Source organism: Ptychodera flava, chromosome 1 (assembly GCF_041260155.1).
Source record: "Ptychodera flava strain L36383 chromosome 1, AS_Pfla_20210202, whole genome shotgun sequence".
Taxonomy (NCBI): domain Eukaryota; kingdom Metazoa; phylum Hemichordata; class Enteropneusta; family Ptychoderidae; genus Ptychodera; species Ptychodera flava.
Window position 1 is genome coordinate 15,744,423 of NC_091928.1, and position 8,238 is coordinate 15,752,660.

An 8,238-nucleotide genomic window follows, 5' to 3' on the forward strand; every position below is an offset into this window, starting at 1 on the left:
CATTTACAAAGGTCAACGATACAACAAGGAAAACATACTAGACACCAGAACACACACAAAACCAACAGATACATTCCAGTTCCTACATAGAAAATCATGTCATCCAAAATCAACCTTCAAGGGCCTAATCAAAGGCGAAACATTAAGGTACATGAGGACATGTAGCAATGAAGAAGACTTCAACAACAAAGTCAAAACATTTAATGAAAAGCTATTACTGCGAAAATATCCACAACAAGAAATATCAAACATCAATGTGGAACAAACAAATTACGCTACACGAAGAACACATTTAAATCACAAACAAACGCACAACAACGCACAACAACAACACAAATAAATTGATATTTGCTACCAAATATAGTCCACACATCAAAACAAAAGACATCAAACAAGCACTCCTGAAGAACTCGGAAGAAATAGAAAAAGACCAAACACTAAATAATTTATTCACGATGAAACCGATCATCGCTTACAAAAGAAATCCAAACATTGGCGACACACTCATAAATGCACAAGTACACAATCTTAGAGAAACGACCGAACAAAATGAAACACAACAAACTGACCCAAACATAAGTATTCTAGCCTCCTTGCTAGACGAACAAAACATTGACAATAATTAAACCACGAACAGTGAAACATAAATCTAAGGAGAGCAATCTCAAAAAAAAGCGACTGAGGAAGAAACCACACACTGGTTTCGAAACGTAGCGTCAAAGGATCACCTTGTCATTCGACAGCCAGATTACGGCTACGTCTCGCCATGGCTTATATCTACACCAATAGCCAAACACACAAAATCAAACACAAACACAGAGAACGAAAAAATAGTGTAGGCGATGTGTGCAGCCGCTTTCCCTTTATTACAAAGACACTTGATTTCTTCCGTAGCCCAGTTGACTCCTCGACTCGCCATGTCTAAAATGATACTGAATCGTCGAATAGGTCAAAGACTACACTGCATGTCAACTACAGAGGGCGTCAACTGGGACCTGAGTCGGACAAAACGCGTTCACATACGCTGTTTACTGCTCGGCCAGAGACCTGGGTCGGCCACAAACCACCCCTCTCGACTAGGACAGAAATTGTCCGGACAGTGGCCGGCCAGAACCGTTCACACCTGTTTTTTTGGTCGGCCACGAACCTGGCTAGGACAAGGGCCTAGTCTTTTTTGGCTAATGTGAAGTGCACATTATCTTAGCTGACCAAAGTGTGTTGTCAAAGTATACAGAGAACCAATCCCTGTCAAATAGATTTGGTGAATCAGTCACCATACTATAAAAGGTCTTGACATACCTATGGAGCCTATGGCAGTATTACAGATGTTGATAATTAAACTGACAAGTTTTGCTGATACAGTATTTCTTTACTGTATTTTTGTGGATGATTCAAACATGAAATTATTTCCAAAAGTGAACTTATTTCTTTCTGAGAAAAAAAATACTTTTCAGAATCATTTCCTTCTGAACCTTAGACATGACCTAGATAATGATAAAGAGAAGAAGGCTTCCAAGCAAATCATCTGAACTCTTCCAGTTTGAAAGTTTCTGTCAAACCGATTCTATTCAAGTGAAAGATATTCAATAATTGTGTGAATATTACTTTTCTGCCTTTGTTTCTAATCATCGTGTTGTGTGATTCTTCTTATAGTATGAATTGGTCTCCAAAAGCACAGCAGTATTAGCCTTAGTACATTTAATTCACTGACAGTAAAATAGTACATGTAGATATCTTTGGTGTCTCAGTGACATCACAGACCCACCTGCAAAAATTGCAGCAGTATGCATAAATCAAACATGTACATTTTTATGTGTATTGAAAATTAAGTTTGACTTCTGACCCACAGTGAGCATGACAAGTGGAACTAAAATTGACTTCATCGGGTATCCCAAGGGACTGTGTTTACCTGTATGCATGATGAACTCCTTTGTGAACAGAACAATAACAAGGTCATGGTTAAGGTCAAATGCAAGTGTACACTGACAATACCTTTGATTGTACGGTTGTCAATTTAGCAATTTGCTTTGCTCACGCACACTGTATATGTACTAGTAAAGAGATTTGCTGTACTGGGCTACAGGTGCTCAATGATTCTAAAAGTGATGTATCAAACTTCACAGCATCATCATGATTCGCTTCGGTATCATTTCATCATTCCAGTTACTGAGTATCAAATGTTTTCTGACGCCAATGTTATTGAATTTTCTGATACAACAGTCCTCCTAAACAAGATGATGACAATACAAACTGTACATGCCAAACACAAAAAACACACAAAACTGACAGGCTATATTGGTAGTTAGGATTTGGCATTGGAATTATCAATGAAGTCTTCAAATTAATGCATGCAACAGAAAGTTCTGGAAATATTTTAACTGTATGTGGAGATTAATGCACATGCGGACAAATCAACAGATATCATTCAGACTTTCAAAACCATACACCCGCCTATTGGGCTGCCATCTCTGTTTTTCAAAGCCATATACATGTAATCTGTACACCCATTGACTTACAAAGTGTCAATGATACCAAATGAAGAATTCTGAAGTTTGCTGCAGCTTTGCACGCAGTTCAAGCAATGAACATGTGATCAAAACAAATGTGTCACACAGAAGATACATGGTACATGTGTTTTTGAAAAAGACATCATGTAACAATAACCTTGGGGATTGTGTGGACCCTAGGGAGTAGACTATACAAAGTAGATAGGGGGTGTCTTGAGCAGTGAGCAAGGCCAGTTCACATATGCTTATATCCTGAGCAACACTTCAATAATGCACAACTTGTGAGTGTACCAGGTAGCCAAGTTCACTTGCACAATGTGCGCAATGTGGGTACCAGGGATGTGTACACATGTACACTGCAGCCCTGTCTGCATACACAGATGAAATGTAGGGTTTGCCTTCAACCAAACCAGAGATCAGACAACATTAATCTCTCTAGGTAATCCCTTGAAGTTGAGCTATTTAAAACATACCACACTGACGTTATCACAGAGGTACGGTGTATATCTTGTACTGTACGCATTCATGCACACTACCGGTGACGACTTTCAGAAAAACTCTGAGAAAATTTCTGACTTTTTGACACGTACATGTGTATATATACACTGTGTACGGAGCATGTATACAATTGTATATATCAGAGAATATGTACATTCATAACATGAACATAAAGAGGTCGTATTACTGTTACAGGTCAATGAGAATTTTCCCGGGTGATTAAAGAATAACATGAAATATCCAGAACATTGCTGCATAGAATTGATATGACTGAGAGTCTGCTTCCAATGCATGAGTAAATCCCTACTTTCTAAACACAATGTGTAAGTCAACTTTCGATGACTAGGATACAATAAAACCCCAGTTCTGCTTGTGATTATATTGTACACTACGAATGTATCCCTACATATAGCTTTTCTTGAATGAAAACTGAAAGTGCAAGCGAATGTAAAATGTAAACAAACATGAATAATTCCTCTGGTCAGGAAGCAGACATCCCACAAAAATGTACTACATGTATACGATAAATGGAGATTATTTTCAGAACAATTCATCCCTATAGTCTATCTTTATATGCATGTGTGGCAAGATCTCTCGGTTGGAGAAAGATGACACTAGACAAAGATCAAGAAACAAAAACTCCAATGTACAAAAGTCCTGTATAATAATAGTGCAGCAAATGATAATTATATCTTCACCAACGATGACAGATGTATTAAATTTAGGACGTGCATATCAACCAAGTAGTACGTGTTGTTGCTGCAGTATAAAAAAGATTTGACACTCGGAAGGAAATTGAAAATTCCACTGAAGTCTGATAAAATTAATGACAATATCCCCCTTCATGCATGTAGATAGCCAGCCAACACTGTCTCATTTCACTTCCTTCTCGGCCAAAGCACTTGATATTTGTCTGCCATGTGTACATGTATATTTTTATCACTGAATCTTCCGTTTCACAATATGTTTGACCACAGTCCCTCCAGTACTGTGGTTTGACAATATGTATTCCTGACTAAGGATGTATTTTTAAACTCTGTCAGATGCTTTGAAATATGCCCATTCATGCTCTTAAAACACCAGGCAGGGGCTCTGACATGCCAACATAAGATAAACACAACCATAACTTTTCCCCATTACCGGCTACACTGAAAATAACAGTTTGTGCAGTTGTCCAGTGCCCAGAATTCCATTAATACTCCCATTATAATTTGACGGAAGATTGAAACCATGAGGCGGCTGTGGTAGCTTAATGTAATTGCTTCACCTTCTGCCTTATACATGTATAAGCTGCTCTGTAGAACTAATGCAATAGTCTAGCATTACAGTGTGCTCACATGTGTGTGCACCCAATTGTTCCATAAAGCTTGACAGCAATGCCGAAGCTTGTGAACTATAAACCAATTTAGCTTGACTATTCTAACTTGTGGAACATTCCAATGACTGGCTATGACACTACTCAGTACAACATCTAGGATATGTGTGCATTTGGTGAAGAGTGAAAAAGTAACCAAGAATTTCTGAACCTGTCACTTCAGTAAATACAACTGTTCACTGCCAATGAAGAGGACAACAGCTGTAACTTTTGATTGCACTTTTTTCCACAAAAACTTTAAGATTTTGTTCTGCTTCTCCCAAAGGTATGTATACATGTAGTATATTAGCCTTGTCAAAACATTGCATTGGTAAATGTATTGTTTGCAATAAAATTCTTTTGTCAACAATAACATTGGATTTTACATACCGCATGTATGGAATGTATTGGCAAATTGACCACTTGGAATTTGACCATGATTTCGGGAGTAGGTCAAGAAATTTTATGTTACAGACAGAACCGAAGCAAAAGTAAACACTCCAAAAGTTGTGTAGCTGATGGAGCTTTCAGCAAGCTATCTTTATTCAAAGGCTCCTTCAACACATCCTTGGGAAGCTCTCAGTCTTACTCTAGTATGACTGACATGTGCAATATGCGGTTTTAAAGAACAATCACATGTGAGATGTTATGCAGAGCAAATCACTTACATATGGGGACCATTCATGCGGCCACAACTATCAGCTATCATGTAAAGCTTCACGCAATTTGAATGATAGCCACCATATCATGTACCGGTATGCTACACACAATATTTTTTTCCTTTTCTTATTGTAAGATAGTCACATCAACCATTTGAGTGCTGTAATATTTCCCACTACTGTAACATTTTACCAAATTTTATGAATTTTTTCTGTAATTTTTTGATAATTTTGGACCAAATGGATATCACATTGCATTGGCTACAATTTTTCATGAAAATTTAGGGGAAAATCTGAAAAAGTTTGACGGAGATGTATTTTACAGAGGTGACAAAATTGACTCTGGCACTCAATGGGTTAATGCCAATATTTTTCATCGTCACCATGACTTTCTAGAGAGGTTCCTGGGTCTACCTTATTAGCATACTAAACATAAATAAGTAAACACGTGTTTGGGAAATTTCACAAGGACATGGTCACAGCATGGACAAACAGCCATGATCACAAGGAATGATTACCAGACCATGTGTACCATATGTAGTTTTCAAGTATACAACTCGTTCCTCATCCTGCACTATATACCAGTACATTGCATACAACTGTATATACTGCAGGATACAATGCAGGTTGCAAATCCCTAGTACCATATGTGTTGTCAATTGGGGGGGGGGGAGAGACAGGACGTTTGTGATACAAGTCAATGAGTTTTCATTCACCATGTGCATGTTTCAATTTTCTCGTCTCAATCGAAAATGTTGCCATTTATTGGCAATGCAGCTCGGAGTGTGTATATATCAGTGTTTTTGTTAAGGCCGGTACCCCGGTTAATGTTACCGGAGTTCCCCAGTCATTTTACCAGGGTTCTCCTTGGTATATCAATGCAATTAGATCAGGGGACAGTAGAAATGTTACCGGGGTTCCCAAATCATTTACCAATGTTCCCTAACCTTAGCAAAAACACTGTATATATATATATGTGTGTGTGTGTGTGTGTGTGTGGTGTGTGTGTGTGTGTGTGTGTGTGTGTTCACTTCACATAAGATTGCGAAGTGTCACTTTTTACTAGGATTGGTACAGTCCTTATAATATCAAATGAAATATGAAATGTGAATATGTTATGATATCAAATGAAATGTGTAATGTGAATATGTTATGATATCAAATGAAATGTGTAATGTGAATATGCGAAAGCAGCAGAATCCCTGCTGATCAAAAACCTTTTGCAGTCCCTTGAAATTTTCAAGTTCAACTGTCACAAAGCGTTGCAAGATTCATTGGGCTAGTTTAGACCTCTGCGGGTTAAAACAGTAATGAAAATACACAACAACTTACTCTACTGCAAAATAAACTTGCACTTGCACTTTGCAGACTGCAGGCAACTTTCTGAGGTCACTCCCTGGGTAAACCTGCATCACATAAACAGAGCTGAATGATTAGAAACTGCAATCAACATCAATGCACTAGAAATTTAGAAAAATGTGGCTGGCTACCCCTGGGATTGAGTTTTCAAGAAAGTGGTGTATCACTTATAGATGCCATAAACTGCACAGTAAAGGTGCACAAAGGTCTGTGCTAATGAGTATATAAACACCTTGACATCCCGTATATATGTCAAGTACTTTATTGCTGCCACAGGGCGTGTACATGGCAGTGGTTGAACTTGAACGTGAGGGTTTCCTGAAATCGAATCTATAGAAGTGACGTTTGCCAAAGAAATAACACACCAGTAAATGGAATGTTGTTGTTATGAACGCTCAGTTATTAGACTGAAACTTTCTGGTATACCTGTTTAAGTTGTGTTCAGAGTTAGCAATTGAAGTACACTCAATATGCATTCCAACTCTACTACACAGAGAGTGTAAACGAATGAGTGTGCTTCAACATAGACACTCGAAGAATGAGTGTCCCAGGCTGCAGCTGTGCTGTAAATCTCACTTGGCCTTGTCTAATGGGAAGTGCAGTTATATGCAATTAGCATTCCTCCAATGGAAAAAAGCTAGAATGGGAAATTCTTGTAGAACTTTTAAAATACCCTTAAAGCCTGTCGCGACTGACAGGCACATACATGTAATACTAGTTGTTTTCCTCACAAATGAACTTGGCAGCGGGCCGGATACGCCGTACGGTACAGCGAGAGAGACAGATTTGTGTACCGCCCAAAACGTTTGCGTCCTAGTTTCCTGGCTTATAAAACTGTCCCTTGTGTAGTAACACTACGAATCATCCATCTGTGCTTTTCAACAATGGAAACGGTATTCTAAAGACTGCACCTCGGGCCGCGTGTATCCGGTGCGCCGCCGAGACTGAGACGATGCAATCGATCGTTGACGTACAGACTCATCGTGGGCTGCACTGCACTGCAACAACCGCTTGCCAACTTTTCCGTGAATGCCCGAAGGGGGACTACATGGCCAGACTAAAGACGAAATAATGATTCTCGACGAAGACCCGTTGATTATTTTAAAAGAACTGATAGCTTCTTACCTTCAAAATAGGATTATGAGTTCCGTTGAAGGAAAGATTTCGGTTACGGGGTAAAATTCCAAACGAAAGCTCGGCGACTCGCTCGAAGCAAACTACGCGCAAATGACAACCAACTTGGTGAGTCAAGTTTTAGGTCACGTGACTATGTTATTTACTTCCGGTGTACGTCCTTTGCTGTCACCCAGTAAACATTTTTTTTTTGGTAAATCTTCATCACCTATTTCTTGGTTTAATACTGGTGTGATGATAAAAAGCGACTTTTGGAGTAGTATAACTAATGGGAATAAATATATACCTTATACCTCAGTTGTATAACATTTCTCATTAACATTATAATTAGTTTCCAGAAGTTTTGATTCAGTGATTGCATTAGCATCCCAGAAAAGTAGAATTTGAATGCTACATTTTTACTTGTATTAAAACTTTCATGTCGTAACAGATCGACTGATAATGCCAGACGATATGTTTAAATCAAAGGATAAATCTCACGGAATGAAGGGGAAAGAAAGAAATGTACTTCAACATTTTCTGTCATATTTTTAATCAAAGCTGATAGAAGTATGATCAGAATTACTCATTTCAGTGAAAAATTGAGAATTTATTTATTTATTTATTTATTGATTTGGAAGAAAGGTGTATTTTAGCTTTAGAATCGAGGGCAGGAATGAGCTTTTATTACATTTTATCAACAACTTAGGGGGCATAGAGTAGTTTCTCAATGCGCATTATGATTGCG

General features: G+C 38.3%; 1 protein-coding gene across 1 annotated transcript in view; it reads right to left on the reverse strand.

The window, feature by feature from the left end:
* The window catches only part of LOC139131212 (liprin-beta-1-like), a 68,788-nt gene extending 61,158 nt beyond the window's left edge, over positions 1-7,630 (reverse strand). The window contains 2 exon segments of the mRNA XM_070697188.1: positions 6,351-6,424; positions 7,503-7,630. The gene's annotated coding sequence lies outside the window, so the exon portion shown is untranslated.
* Between the last annotated feature and the right edge of the window lie 608 nt (positions 7,631-8,238).